Source organism: Amblyomma mixtum, chromosome 8, assembly GCF_055824585.1.
Source record: "Amblyomma mixtum isolate Tamu chromosome 8, ASM5582458v1, whole genome shotgun sequence".
NCBI lineage: Eukaryota > Metazoa > Arthropoda > Arachnida > Ixodida > Ixodidae > Amblyomma > Amblyomma mixtum.
Window position 1 is genome coordinate 113,253,037 of NC_143019.1, and position 16,451 is coordinate 113,269,487.

A 16,451-nucleotide genomic window follows, 5' to 3' on the forward strand; every position below is an offset into this window, starting at 1 on the left:
TGCCAGGCTTTTGAATTTAGCTGGCAGGCTTTTTTTTGGCAGTGTTGTGAGTACTGATTGTTGTACGCATTGCTAAGAAGAGATAGGGGATCGGTCGAGTGTTTGAGCGCATCATGGACCTGAAATCTTTGCAAAAGCCGGATCTAATTTTGATTAGCAAAGCATTAGGGGTTGAACTTGGGAAGGCCATGCGGAAACCGGAAATCATAGAGGCAATAATATCTTTCGGAGCGGACGGTGAAGAGCTTATCGAGACATGGGAATTGATTAAGAAAAGGAAAGCGGCTGAGAAGGAACAGCGCGAGCTGGAACAGAAGCAACGCGATCGAGAGCTTCAGCTTCGAGAGAAGGAGCTCGAGTTAGCACGCCGACAGCAGGACATTGATCAAAGGAAACTGGACGCGGAGTCGAAGAGAGCCGAAGCCGGCGTCGCTCAGCCACCATCCTCCAGCACAGGAGGAGGGAGGGAAACAATAAAAATCAAAGATATGAAGCACCAAGGCAGAGTGTATGTTTCAAGTGTCAACAACCGGGGCACTTTGCTTCAAGTTGCCCAAATCAGCGAGTAGTGTTTTCCTATGTAAGCGACGCTGATGGGAACTTGGCTTTACTTAAGCCATTCATGAGAGAATTCACAGTGAATGGAAAGAAATGCTGAGTACTAAGAGGCTCAGCGGCTACCATGCATGTAGTTCACCCCTCGTACGTGTCTGCAACAGATTTCACAGGGGAATGCGCCTGGATTAGGCAAGTCGTACAGGAAGATACGGCCTGTCTTCCTTTAGCCCGAGTATGTATTGAGGGCCCGTTCGGTACCCTTGCTGCGGAAGCCGCTGTTTCCGAGAATCTGCCCAATGAGTATCCTTATTTGTTCTCTAACAAGTCTGAGATGTTGCTCAGGGAGAGGGGAACTACCTTTGAGCAAGGAGACGTTTGCGCGCTAACCCGCCCTAGAGCGAGAGAGTTAGCAAGCCAGCTAAAGTACGAGGTGACCCTAGAACAGACGAAGATGAAACAACGGGGCATGTTGTGGAAAAGCAACTGGAGAGGAGCTCTGACGGCCTAGACGGCGACGATGGCACCATGGTTGAGTCAGAGAGAGAGTTGGAAACAGGGAGAGTATCGGCGGAACCTAGTTCGTTGTTACCACCGTCGTCCAACCATTTCGAGCGCTTGCTCTCAGTAAGCAAGGAGCAGTTTACTGAGGACCAGGAGGCAGACAAAACATTAAGAAAACTCCACAGTTCAGCCAGAGCAGGAGTTGCTAGAAAGAATTCACGCTGCTAAAAAGAAATGGGCTGTTGGTTCGTCGTTATCAGGACAACACAGGGGCAATTTTCGATACGTTGGTCGTGCCAACAAAGTACAGACAGCACTTGCTAAATCTCTGTCATGGCAGCGGCTGGTCGGGTCACCTAGGGGTAAAGAAAAGCAAAGCACGCCTCTTGCAGGAGTTCTACTGGCCTAATTGTTTCCATCACGTAGAGCAGTTCGTGCGTTCATGCGACAGTTCCCAACGAGTAGGAAAGCCGCATGACAAGGTCAAAGCTCCAATGCAGCTAGTTCCTGTGATAACGGAGCCGTTCAAACGCCTCGTGATCGACATTGTCGGGCCTCTACCGCTAACTAATCAGGGAAGTAAGTATTTGCTCACAATGGTGTCCCAGCTACTAAGTTCCCAGAGGCAGTGCCGCTGAAAGAGCTAACCTCCACGGCTGTGGTCGATGGTTTACTGTCTGTTTTCGCACGTGTAGGCTTCCCATCAGAGGTGCAGAGCGATCAGGGTTCCGTGTTTACTAGCGTATTGACAACCACATTCTTCGAACGGTGCGGCATCCAGGTGATTCATAGCTCGGTGTACCACCCTCAATCCAATAGTGTCGAGCGGAGTCACTCCACTATAAAGAAAAACCTTCGGGCCCTTTGCTATGAACATAAAAAAGATTGGGACACCTGCATTCCAGCTACACTTTTTGCACTTCAGACAGTGCCGCATGAATCGACAGGGTTCGCTCCGGCCGAGCTTGTTTACGGAAGAAACCTAAAGTCACCTATGCTTATGCTCCGAGAAATATGGGAAGGACGAAGCGAGGACACAACAGTTGTTGAGTACGTTCTGACTCTTCTAGAGAGGATGGACAATGCTAAGAAGCTTGCAGAAAAAGAAATGGACGCTAGCAGAGCCAGCGCAAAAGCATATTATGACCGAAATGCAAGAGAGCTCACATTCAGTCCGGGCGACAGGGTTATTTACCTCAGGCCTTCGAAGGCAAACAAATTAGAAATCCAATGGGAAGGTTCAGCACTTATTTTAGAAAAACTGTCCCCCACTAATTATCTTGTCAGAATGCCAGGCAAGCGAAAGATCTGCAAGATCTATCACGCAACCCTTTTGAAAGCTTACAGGGAACGCGAGGCAATCGTGAATATGACTGTGAACCTGCAGGAGGAGGTTACACAGGACATTCCTGAACTGGAGAACGTCACTCAAAATTTCTCAGTCGAGGATATTGCGAAGCTGATCGTAAAATCGCATGTCCTTGATTCGCGTCAGCTTCAAGGCCTCCGAGAGGTCATCGGAGAATTCAAAGATATGTTCTCAAAACGACCAGGGCATACCAACCTTGTGACGCACGATATTGAGCTAAAAGAGGATGCCTCCCGCGTGAGTTCAAAGCCCTACCGGATGTCGCCTAAACAGCTGGCCATTCTCGAGAGTGAGGTGCGCAAGAGGCTGGAGCTAGGGGCAATAAAAGAGGTAGTAATTGACTATAGCTCACCCATGATTATCGTTGAGGCCCCGGGAAAAGATCCGCGACCATGCATCGACTACACAAAACTTAACGTACTCACAAATGAACAAATCTTTCCTATTCCTAACATTGAAGAAAGGATTGAACAGGTTAGTGCCGCAAAATTTATATCAACTTTGGACTTCGTAAGAGGATATTGGCAAGTACCCCTTTCAGAGAGGGCTCAGAGGTACGCAACCTTCGTCACACCATTCGGAATGTTCTCACCGACGGTGCTCAGTTTCGGCCTTAAGAACGCGGCGTTCTGTTTTTCGAGTCTAATGAGAAACGTGTTGCGGGGTCTGGAGGCCTATGCTCTGCGGTATCTAGATGATGTGGCCATCTTTTCTGATGACTGGGATGAGCACTTGGTTCACCTGACAAATCTGCTCTCTAAACTAGAAAGCGCCGGTCTCACGGTAAAGCCAGAAAAATGTCAACTTGGGAGAACGCAAGTCGGCTATCTGGGACATATAGTCGGAAGCTGGATTCGTATGCCCTCCGAGGTAAAGTTGCTCGCCATTTCAACGTACCTCCCGCCGAAAACAAAGAAAGATGAGAGAGCCTTTCTCGGTCTTGTAGGGTACTGCCGGCAATACATACCGCTGTACTCGGACATCGCTAGCGCCCTCACCGACGCTTTGCGCAAAACTGAACCAGAGCGCGTCGCCTGGAACCCTGCGAAAGAAAAGTCCTTTCTAACTCTAAAGGAATCCCTGATGAAGGATCCCGTGTTAAAGTCCCCTGATTATACAAAACAGTTCATAATCCAGTGTGACGCGAGCAGCAGGGGAATGGATGCTGTCTTTTGCCAGACAGATGATCAAGGGAACAAACACCCAATCTTTATGCAAGCAGGAAGCTCACTGCCAGGGAAGAAGCAAACAGTGCTTCTGAAAAGGAATGCGCGTGCCTGGTGTGGGTGTACGAAGTTCATCGTGCAGACGGATCACTGTCCTGTAATCTGGCTAGAACGGATGTCGGGCAAAAATGGTGGCCTCCTGCGCTGGAGCCTTGCTCTGCAGCAATTAAGCTTCGAGGTTCATTACAAAAAAGGAAAGGTAAATGCCAACGCAGATGGCTTAAGCCGATGCTTCTAAAAAGGGAAAGGAAAAGAAGGGGTTTGGACGGGCTGTTATTTTTTTTGCTGTTTTGTAATCTTCTGTTTCTTTTTTCTACTCGCGAAGGAAATGGTCTGTGATGCGACGGTGCACTCGCGATTGAACCTGTCGCCTGTCAGCGAAATTGTTGGTAAGATAGAAGCCTGGCAGATATCTGGGGAGATGGAAGGGCATTGGCTGGCTGTTGTTGTTTCCGGTCCTGACCACCTCCATTCCAGATCTGGAGAGACCGGTTGGCGAGCCGTTGATGGCCGGCGGACAAAGACTAAGCACCGACCTCGGCACTTCGTGAAGTGGCTGCGGACCTCTTCCCTTCGTGCACGATTTTCCGGGCGAGGGCGTGTTGTTGTGACCCTGAATTTCCAACACCGGAACGCTCCCAAGGATGGCGTCCAGGCCTGCGTCTCAACGAGTGTGCGCGTCGTCTTCGTGGAGAGTGTTGCGCGTTCGGCCGGTCAGCTACCGAGACGCTCCCCAAGGACGGCGTCCAGGCCTGCGTCTCTCCGAGCCCGCGCGTCGTCATCGTGGAGCGCGTTGTGCGTTCGGGCCGGACAGCTGCCTTAACGCTACCGGGGTTGGCGTTCAAGCCTTGCAGGCCAATCAGCCACCAGGACGCTCCTGATTGGACGAAAAGGGGCGGGAGTCTGTGCCGACTATATTTAAGGGCTCCCGTCTCCTTTGTTTCTGTCATTTTCTGTCGTGTTACATCGTGCCGTGTATCGTGCTTGTAAATATGTGAATACATATACTTTTTTTTTCACGCTGCTCCTTATCAACCCCCCCGCTGCTCCTTATCAACCCCCGCGACAGCGGACCCGCGTCCCGACGGCAACTGAGAACCCGCGTCTCAACACTGGCTGGGCTGGGCTGAGCTGGGCTCTAATAACCCAATCAGGGTTATGAGAGAGGAGCAATTAGCGGAATTTTTTGTTTTAAACCACTCCTCGAACAAGTACATTCTTGGATCGGTGAGAATTAGCCTAAATTCCGCAACGTATGCAGCGATACCAGGCCAAAAAAAGACGGTTCCGCAGATGCGCTGTTGGCCGCGCCATCTCTCGCCCTCGGAAGCTTGAGGAGTGCTCTTCGTTTCGCGTCTAGCGTTCGTGTGCTTTTAACGCGAGCGCTTGAAGGGTCTTGTTGTGCAGAAAACCCGGCGTCATCGGCGTTCTGAGCGAAAAAGCACCGGATAAGCGACCTATTCGGGTAGGCAGGGGGGGGGGGGTCCTGTCATCACAGCGGTGTTATCACAGCCACCTGTCATCACGGTGTCATCATAGCCTGCTCACCACATTGTGCGCGAGCTCACTACCGTGGCAGGTGGCAGCTAAATGAATGATTGGTCGTGCGCGGTTGGTAAGAAAGAGCAACCTGGGTCGCACATGCCTCATTGGTACCAGCACCTGCCGCCGCCGCGATGGCTTAGTGGCTATGGTGCTCGGCTGCTGGCCCGAAAGACGCGGGTTCGATCTCGGCCGAGGCGGCTGGATTTCTTTGGAGGAGAAATTCAAGGCCCGTGTACTGTGCGATGTTAGTGCACGTTAAAGAACCCCAGGCGGTCGAAATTTCCGGAGCCCTCCACTACGGCCTCTCATAGCCTTAGTCGCTTTGGGACGTTTAACCCCATAAAACCAAACCAACCTAAAACCAAACCAGCACCTGTCATCTGAGGGGAGGTGTGTATCGCTTAAAGGGCAACTCCGGCGATTTTTCAGCCATTTCAAGTTAATGGCTGTTTTGTATTCTTAAGAACCTCCTGTAATGTGTACTATACAAGGTTTTCAAAAGCAGCCGTAAAAAAAAATTAAACAGCAAAAAACGCAAAACTCGAAACTGAGACCGCAAAACCAAAACCAGGGAGGTGCCTTCGTGCGGTGTTGGCTGTGACGTCGCTGGCTTGTTCGCCGCGATGTGAAGTCGCCGAAGATATCTCAACTACCCTGAGCCGCGCTGTCGACATAACTGAAAGCGCGGAGAACAGCTTTTCCGAGACCAGCAAGTCTTTAGAAGACAACTCATTCGACTATTTTGGGCTCGACGAGTCGCCTTTCAGGTATGATCCACCGCCGCGCGAGCTCGCCGAGTCACACCACAGGCCGCGTCACCTGCAGCATGGAGACGTTCTGAACTCGCAGAAGTAAGTACTTGAGCCTTTTCTCGTGCATGTATTTGTGACACAATCGTCAGAGCAAAAGTTAATGTGATGCTCCCGCCGACAGCTGTTCGTGTGGCCAGTGCCGGCCGACGCAGTCTGGTGAAGGAATCTGCAGCCGGAACGTTGCCGCGGTGCACAACGTCCTTATACAGGGGCATGCATCACCAACAGTCCTCTCTTTGCGAAGCTTTGTCTCGACGGCGAGCTTTTGGAAGTGTATTCACGCCAGCTACAGTTCTACAATCCAACATACTTTGAGCACGGTTACCGTGGTTCGCTTCCTTTTGACGGCCGCGCTTCGTTCAGCTGGCCGCTGCGATGGGCGGTTGTACTCGAATAACGTTGGCACAGAATCTGCCTTCAAACGCCGGTTGAACCAAGCTTGAGCGAGTACAAAGCTCTCTCTGAGGTACACGCTGTCTTCACAGCAGTCTGGCGCGATATGTTCTAAGCACAAGGAGGAATCCTTGCTCTGAGACCAGTTGACACGGCGGACAGCACTCACCCACTTGTCGCGAAGGTTCTTATCGCTAGGAAACCTATGGTAGATGACGCCCATTGTCACAGATGAAGAATTTCTGCACCCCACAGCACAAGAGAAGTTGCCGTGACCCATCACTCCGGCGTACACATCACATCAAGCACGTTGAGACAGCGCGAAATTGCATAGGTGGTCGAAATAATACCGGAGGCCTCCACTACGGCACCTGTCTCTTCCTTTCTTCGTTCACTCCTTCTTTCATTTTTTCACTCATGCCTTACATCGCGGTTCGGGTGTCCATTACGACGTCATTTATTTCCCTCAAAACCAATTTTCAGTTTTCCTCTGCACTGCCAACACCAGCGCGCGCCTGACCAGCTTGACACGCCGACACGGCATTGACATCACAGTACAGGGTGGCCTGTAAAATTTCCTCCATCAATGAGGGCCGCTCGCGTCAGCTCGCGTCGAGGAGCGCTTCTCTTCAAAATTTCTTGCGGAAAAACTACGCCGCTTTCAGGTGCGAAATTTTACATGAGACATCAAACTACCATAAAGAATACAGACTTAAAATTTCATTTCGAGCGATGATATCGCAAAATCTTCAGAGTTGCCCTTTAACCACTGAGCCACTGCCGAAGGAGTGGTATGAGCGCTCACAGGGATCTGGGAATATCGTGAACGGTTGCCGCCGACAAGAACTGGCGAAGCTGGTACGAGTTTTAGGAAACCGCTTTTTTTTATCCCGCATTGTCTTATACGGTGAAGGTGTGGACGGGGTGGCGGCCCGATTTTTAAGCGAAAGCTGTACTGCTCACTTTCTTCGAGATCATGCCGGAATACAAAACTACCTCAGGAGGCAGCGGATTACAAAATAAATGCAATAAAATACTTTGCGCGTTCTTCAAGGGCATGTTGGTATCCAAATCAAGCTCGGGAGCGAGCGGAGCGCAAAATGAAAGAATAAAATACTTTTGGCGTTCTTCGAGGTAATGTTATCCAAAACGGCCTTGAGAGCCAGCGGAACGCAAAATAAAAGTAACGAAACACTTTTGGCGTTCTTCAAGGTCATGTGGGTATGCAAAACAACCTTGGGAGGCAGCGTCCGAGCTCTTCGCCGTCCTCCAGAGATTATGATGATAAAAACGTTGATTTAAGGCCACAATGACTTAGATTAAGGGAAGGCTGATCGGATCCCTAGTCCGGGACACTGTTGGTAAAAGCCGCTGCCTGTGCTCTAGTGACGAGGGCTCGTTGTTACTCGAGGTCCGAGCTGGAGAGGACCGCTTGCCAGCTGTCCCACGTTGGCTGATTTATTATGTCAATACTGTTATTTTCCTCAGAAGCCCATACCATATGGTATACGTTTGCCTTCTGGCCGCAAAATTTACACTGTGCCGAAAAGAACTCGGGCTCAATCTCGTAAAGCGTAGCTGGATTATTAAACGACACATTTTATAGCCTTCGAAGGTGACATTCTTCTCATTTACTAAGACCCTTAGCGGGCCTCGGGACTGCCTGCCTTTCAAGGCGCAAATGCTGTAATATCTGGGAATATGTTTTAACGCAGAGGGGGAGCCTGAATCAGTAAGGGAGGACGTAGAAGGATTCCGGGGAAGAAAAGTTCAGGCCGAAGCATGTGCACGCTCGTTTCCTTCAACTCCCTGGTGACCTTGTACACATATTAGCTCCTTCCGTGCAGCTGAAGTCCTACATTGACACAGAATTTTGCAAGCTAGCGGCGTGATCATGCCACGCATATAGTTTCTATAAGTCGCTTGCGAACCTGTAACTATGTATTCCGATGCAGAGTGCGTTGTGGCTAGGGCTATCGCTACTGCCCTTCCTCCATAGCCTGTGTATCCCCGTTACGAACTGAAAGCCCGTCCACGACTTGCATTTGGTGCACCACTGAGACTGTCGGTATCCCCTCTACAGGACCCGCAGCGTCCACAAAGAAGGATCCTTCTTCTCTTGAATAGCACTCGTTCATATTCACTCGTTCAATAGCACTCGTTCATCCTCGCCCGCCGCGGGGGCTCAGCGGTTACAGCGCTCGGCTGCTAACCCGAAATCCGCTGGTTCGATGCCGGCCGCGGCGGCGGAATTTCAATGAAGGCGAAATTCTAGAGGCCCGTGTGCTGTGCGATGTCAGTGCACGTAAAAGAACCCTAGAAGGTCTAAATTTCCGGAGCCCTTCACTACGGCGTTCCTCATAGCCTGAGTTGCTTCGGGACGTTAAACCTCAATAAAACAAACAAACAAATCTTCTTCCTCCTCGCCACTCGCCTAGCATGATGATGCTCCGGGTGCATGTTGTTGAGAAGCGGAAGCGTAAGAACTTTGCTCTTCCCCTCTTTAGGTATATCTTGTCTCCCAGCAACTTGTTGCGAAAACTTAATGTTTAAATCTTCCAAGACCCTGCGGCCTGTCTTAGTTGTGGCCAGTCGCACTACCTTGCTTGTAAGATGGGCGCTAATCAATTCATGAGCCGTATTGTGTAATCCCTGTTTTAGCAGACGCTCTGTAGATGCTTTCATGGGTAGCCCGAGCGTCTTCTGATAAGCCGTTCGAATGTTCAGATGGTTTAGATCGGTCTTCCTCATATGACGGTACAGGGCCACGCACACTATCCTGCAGATGATAAAGGCCTGTATTAGCCTAAGAGTATCCGGTTGTAGCGTACCGTTCTTCTTGGTTGTGGTCCGAGATATCATACGGATGACTTGCTCGCACGCCGTTCGGAGCTCCGTGATCGCTGCTGAGCTCACACCCTTGTTAGCAGCCCCAAAATCCGCATTCTTTCCACCTCGAAAATGCATGTATCGTGGACCGAGATTTCCAGCGGTGCACTATCCCCCTTCCCGGGCAAGTCAGGAGCTCTGACTTCTCCGGCGAACAGCGCAGTCCGCATTCTTCTGCATACATTTGAACCATAGTGGCACCCTATTGGAGGGCCTCCTCCATCTGTCCGCAGTTTGCCTCAGTTGCCCATATGGTTATGCCATCCGCGTAGAGGGCGTGGCGGATTCCCCTTATGACATTAAGTTGTTCCGGCAGGTGCATGACGGCAACGTTGAACAGTAGTGGAGAAAGGACTGCTTCCTGAGGCGTCCCCCTGGTGCCCATAGGTATCGGCTCGGGTCTCGAGTCGGCAGTCTTGATGTGCACCTATCTATCTTGCAAGAAAGGCTTGATGCAATAAAGGTACGCTGTCCGCAGTGAGTACCCTGTAGATTTTCTAGAATCTAGGAGCGCTTCACGTTGCCGAAAGCCCCCTTAAGATCTGGTGCCAGTATTGCCCTACTGTTGCGTTTGCGCGGGGGATAGATAACCGCCATCGTCAGCTGCAGTTACACGTCCTGGGTTGACAAGTGTGCCCTAACCCAAAAATTGTGTGAGGTATAATATCTGGGTCTTCTATATACGTCGAAAGCCGCATTTGTACCGCCTTTTCACCAGTTTCACGACGCACGACGGAAGCGAGATTGGCCTGAAGCTTTATTAAATACAATGCCTGCTGCTCCAGGAAGAATTTAAAACGGAGCGATTTTTTCAAGTTGAAGTTGTTTCACAAACCCCTAAAGAAGAACAGTCACATGTAAAGTCCTCCGCGGACGACCAGCGATGCACCTGTTATATAGGAGCTTGACCTAGGTGAGCACAGAAACACGACGGCCTCGGCCATTTCTTCTGGCTTGGTGGCCTTCTTGAGTGGCGTGTTCGATACAACATTGGTCCTAAGTTCTTCACCCAATGCAGACGGTGATGCAGCCGCACCCGCACCATACGCACGTTCGTGAAAAGCTTCGTTTACGCGTCGAAAACGAAAACATCCACACCGCAAGCCAACAATCGGACGTCCACCATGCTGACAGAGCAAATTGGCAGTTGAGGAGCGCTCAAGGTGGAGTCGGTGGTACTTCGAGTTTCTCTACGGTTCCCTCCACTCGAGCAGCGATTCAAGGTGAATTCCACGGTTACACTCTCGTTATCCCTAACCCCTGCCCTCTTTGTCTTATGACAAATAAAAGTTTATTCTGCTCCTGCTTGGCAAATACTCCTCTTCCTTCTGTTACCACCGGAGGGCGGTTTCTGTGGTAGCCAACCTCCGGTTGTACGCCATAGTCGCCACCACGATAACCATTCGGAGGCTGGTTACCGTTGCAGGGTTACTACTACTACTAATGCAAGAACTACTAGTACTTTGAATCTTACTGTTACACTTACTTCTGCTACTACTATTACTATTATTACTATTACTACTAAAACGTTGAGTTGGGCGAGTTGTTATGACTTCCTGTGTCGACCTTCCTGTCCGTCGCCTATATGCGCTGTTTTAGCATCATGAACTGTTACTGCTACTAATAATAATCATACAGCTACTTCTGCTGCTACTACTACAACTACTACTGCTACTCCTTCTGCTGTTACTGCAGTTACAACTGCTATTCTACCGACTTGAAACACAAGAAAGGGCACTTTACGGCCATCTCTGGAAAAGGAAAAACAAAACAGTGCTTATTATTCAACGTTTGGGCTGGAGGCTGGCGGTGCAGTAGAATATTCGGAAGTGGCGGCTTTCAAACGTACGTTAGGTCCAACAATGGCGCGAACTACCACCCAAAATAATGAGGACAAAGGGGAAGAAGAAAATAAAATACATAAAAATGAAGAAGGAAAGAAAACACGTTGAAAAGGGCACCCACTGACCCCAACAGCCTTTCATGTACAGGCAGGTGTCCAGGCCAGGGAGCGAAACAAAGTGTAAGAAGGTGAAAGGAGGGGAGGGAGAGAAGGCTTAAAGCGCCTTAAGGAGACGGTCGCTGTTTCCTCCTAAGACTATCGAAGAAGAAGTATAATCAGCTCCAAAGGGCCAGCAAGAGACGTGGCAAGGGAACGGTCTACGATCCGTGTACTCGTTACCACATATTAGTAAAAAGCGTGAAGCGCCTAGCTGAAGAGAGGGTTTAGGAATGTGCAAGAGTGGGCATACCGAGCTTTAGGGGGCAGTAATGGCGATGCGAAAATAAGTGTAAAGAAAGGGGAATGGGTAGTCAAATGTTGCTCAGCGGCCGGCGACACCAACACGGGGTAAAGAGCGTTCTTTTTCTTCTCCAACTCTAATGAAAACCCATTTTAATGCGAAAGCACTACTTCACTCTCAAAGCTGGAAAATACGTGGTATGAGTGAAGCCTCAATTATTGACCTTTGACGGAGAGCCAGCGGCGTGCGCAGCTGCTCCATCAACGAACGGAACCGGCACCCTCCCACCGCCCACCCTCCCCCACCTTGCCCCCTCGCGGGGATGATAATAAGATGTTGCATTCGGTTGCCTTTGAGGCGGTATTTTGTTGTGTTCTTTCCCTTCTTTTTTACACGCACGGCGCATTGCTACGTTGCAGTGGCAGAACTCCATCTGTCAGACAAGTGGAGGGTGCCCCCTTAAGCGTATCATCGCAAAGCAAGAGGAATGAACAAACCCCCTTATAATGTTCTGGTTAGACAATTGTTCCGAATCGCCGTTGCCATTCCCTTCCACCGTTACCCGTTCTCTCTTCCGACCCTCTCAATTCAGGTTTGAGCACGTAATAATAATGCCGAGAGGAATTGAAAGCCTCAAGGACGAATAAACACCTGGCACGAAGTGCACTGGCATGCCAAAAGGATTACAAGGCATCTGACTTTGACACCTGTAGCGCAAAGAAAAGAACCAAATTTAAACAGAAACGATTGGATAACACCTACCTGGGAGAGATTATGACAATTTATGTGCAGCTTCGAGCTTTATGCTAGCGACGACAACTGTGGCACCGTGGGAAGCCAGAGCGCGGCAGGCTGCCTCACCGAGGCCGCCAGAGCCGCCCGTCACTAGGAAAGACCGTCCAGTGAAGGACATAGCTGACTAGTGCCTTCTTCCAGGTACGTTGTCGACTGAGCGCAGCTCGAGTGCGGGGTGGTCTTGCCTTGAAGCAGAGCAAAGCACAATGCTGCGGTCGTTACAGATTCTGATGCAGCAGCGCTAGACCTGTTATAAAGTACTACCTTGGATCACTGCCACGAGCTTTTATGGCAGCTCGCCTCCGGGAGAAACCGGTGAAAGTACGTTGACCCCAGAAGGCGCATCAAAACAAGAGGCCCCCACATGTGCCACAGCAGCTGCAGGACAGGACAGAAAAAAGAAAGAAGCACGTTGTTTCTTTTGTCTGTCCTGTCTTCCCGCGCTATTTAACAACGAAACAGTGCCAATTTGCACAAATCAGAGCCTTAATTAAGAGATAAGGCAGCATGCTTTAAATTAACTTTCCAGTGGAAACGTATAAAAAGAGAAAAATTAGAGAGCAGTACAGGAAGCTAAGAAGCTGTTAAGGCGGTTTCGTTTCGGCAGCACTGAGTTTTGTGCCGCATTGCTTGAGTGTCGAAATTCACCTCGGGACTCTTCTCTGAAGTCCCCTGTGCAGAGGCTCATGGGCCGACAGACAAGAACTCTGCTTCCTGTACCAGCCAGCCACCTACAGCCACAAACAGTGCCACCCAAGACCGTGCGACGAAGGCTAGAAGACATCAGGAGCAATCAACGCTGCTTCTACAACAGAGGTACACGGCCTCTTCCAGAGCTTCGCACTGGCTCGACCACAACTATGTACAACGGGCCCTCAAGATCGTGGTCCCCTGTCATGGTCGTACAGCGGGCTGAGACTCCTCGTGCCTACATCGTCAAAACGGAAGAGGGTCAACAGTTTCAGCGCACAAGAGAACACCTCAATCCGGCTCCTCCTCCCTCGTCACCAGACCACGAGACTCCCGCGCCGCTGCCAGCTGTGGGAGTCCCAGACACTACAGGGACATCCGAATCTACACATCTCCGCAGGAGTGAACGGAACCGCCAACCACCACGAAGATACCCGGCGCCTGAGTTCTAAAACTCTGCTTGTTTCGACGATAAAAAAAAAGAGAGAGGGGAGATGTGACGTAGTGCAAGTCATGCACACGCGCCTAGCCGGACAGAAGCCGCCCCCATTTCTGTTATCTAACCGCTTTCCTATATAACCGCTCGCCTTCTTGAATAAAGCGTCATTCATGCACCATGCTTCGTCGTGTCCACAAAGTGCACCAACACAAGAGAGAAGCAAACAAAGAAAACACAATCTGTTCACCGGGCCCAGCGACAGTCCGACGGCCGTCCGATGACAGCCCACGACGATGCCGTCCCTCAGACTGCCGCCCGCTGCCCCGTTGATCCGTGGCTGGGCGAGTGGTGTTCTCCTGGGAGTCAAGCGGGCGCGCTTCGTGGAAGGTTAAAAAGCTGCTCGGGCTAAACTGATAGCGGTCGACGCTCTTCTTATATAGGCTTGGTGCGCGTCTGTTTGTTCTACAGGCGCGCATATACACGCAATGTCGGCCGTGCAGCCTCCTTTTCCTTCTTGCGCCGGCCGCGCGTCCTCATTGGTCGAAAGTCGTGAGTCCCTTCGAGGAGCTTCTCGTAATTTCTGGCGTGGCGCTGTCGCCGATATGCGAGTGAAGAGGAGGAGGGCATGTCTTAGCACACGTTAGGCTACGCCCTCTCCGCCGGTTAGGAGTAGAAGCACCTCCGACATTCTAGAAAAATCGACGCCATGGGAGACTCATTCCCTCCGGCGAGCGTTGGAGGAGGGGGCAGCCACAACCACACAAGGATAATCGCTCTACACGAACTTCAATAAAACTTCGGTTCGGCCTAGTTGGTACATGATGTTGTGAAGGTGTAGGCTGCGCAAACATGGGATGAACCACGAAGAAAAGACACAGAGACACACACAACCGCACTAACAACCTTTTTTTTTAGTGGAACTTGTCTTTTCGCTAGCCCGGCGCTGTTCTTTCAAAATGCACATCCACCTGGCTTCCGTAAGTTGCGCGGCAAGGCGTGTGAAAGCACGAAACTTCCGAATAGCAAGGCATTTGGGGTCAACTGAAAGGCACACAGACCACAGCCAGTCTTGGTAAAGACGGACTTGCCGCCAAAGCTCCGAGCGTAGGAGCTTGCACAGTCTCTTGACATGACCCCACGAAGGCGATACAGGACCGAAGAAGGCACTCACATCTGCAGGGACGAGTCCTTTACGGATGGAGAACCCGTACAGTCTTGCTCGGCACGTAGCATGGATGGTGTGGCGCAGTAATGCGTTGATGAAGGAAGCAGAAGAAGGGGAGGACACACAAAAAGACACAAAAAGTGCACTTGTGTGTGTCTGTGCCTTTTCTTCGTGGTTCGTCCCGTGTTTGCGCAACCTACACCTTCACAACGCTCTACAGGAGTTTCCTTATTCCATGTTACATGACCCTCGCTGGCGAGATGCGTCCGCGCGGGGATTTTTTTGTTTCTTTGCTTCAAAAATGCGCCGAATTTTGTGACAGTCGATGAGGGCTCGAATTCTCAGCCGACACCTGCGGAGTGTTCGTCTAGGATCCTGCGCTAAGTGATGAGCGCAACTGGCTACTCAACTGTGCTTTCACCGCAATGTTGGTGTTGACTGTCGATGAACACAGTGCCGCGCAAAGTAGGAAAATTCGTTTGATTGCACCACCGTTCTGCGAAAGGAAAAATAACCATCTAAGGACACCAGGACCACAGGGGCATAGTGCACTATGCTTTTGTAGCGCACACGTACTGCCTAACCCGAGAGCTAAGAGTAATACATCGCCATGCTAAACCGAAAAGGTTTATGAGCGTGCCAAGTTTCTCGATCGAATATCGTATCCAACCAGCAGAAGCCGCACAGCTTCCTGTTCATCAGACTGGTATATATGTACCACAGAATTTTTCTCTTTTTATACGTTTCCACTGGAAAGTTAATTTAAAGCATGCTGCCTTATCTCTTAATTAAGGCTCTGATTTGTGCAAATTGGCACTGTTTCGTTGTTAAATAGCGCGGGAAGACAGGACAGACAAAAGAAACAACGTGCTTCTTTCTTTTTTCTGTCCTGTCCTGCAGCTGCTGTGGCACATGTGGGGGCCTCTTGTTTTGATGCGCCTTCTGGGGTCAACGTACTTTCACCGGTTTCTCCCGGAGGCGAGCTGCCATAAAAGCTCGTGGCAGTGATCCAAGGTAGTACTTTATAACAGGTCTAGCGCTGCTGCATCAGAATCTGTAACGACCGCAGCATTGTGCTTTGCTCTGCTTCAAGGCAAGACCACCCCGCACTCGAGCTGCGCTCAGTCGACAACGTACCTGGAAGAAGGCACTAGTCAGCTATGTCCTTCACTGGACGGTCTTTCCTAGTGACGGGCGGCTCTGGCGGCCTCGGTGAGGCAGCCTGCCGCGCTCTGGCTTCCCACGGTGCCACAGTTGTCGTCGCTAGCATAAAGCTCGAAGCTGCACATAAATTGTCATAATCTCTCCCAGGTAGGTGTTATCCAATCGTTTCTGTTTAAATTTGGTTCTTTTCTTTGCGCTACAGGTGTCAAAGTCAGATGCCTTGTAATCCTTTTGGCATGCCAGTGCACTTCGTGCCAGGTGTTTATTCGTCCTTGAGGCTTTCAATTCCTCTCGGCATTATTATTACGTGCTCAAACCTGAATTGAGAGGGTCGGAAGAGAGAACGGGTAACGGTGGAAGGGAATGGCAACGGCGATTCGGAACAATTGTCTAACCAGAACATTATAAGGGGGTTTGTTCATTCCTCTTGCTTTGCGATGATACGCTTAAGGGGGCACCCTCCACTTGTCTGACAGATGGAGTTCTGCCACTGCAACGTAGCAATGCGCCGTGCGTGTAAAAAAGAAGGGAAAGAACACAACAAAATACCGCCTCAAAGGCAACCGAATGCAACATCTTATTATCATCCCCGCGAGGGGGCAAGGTGGGGGAGGGTGGGCGGTGGGAGGGTGCCGGTTCCGTTCGTTGATGGAGCAGCTGCG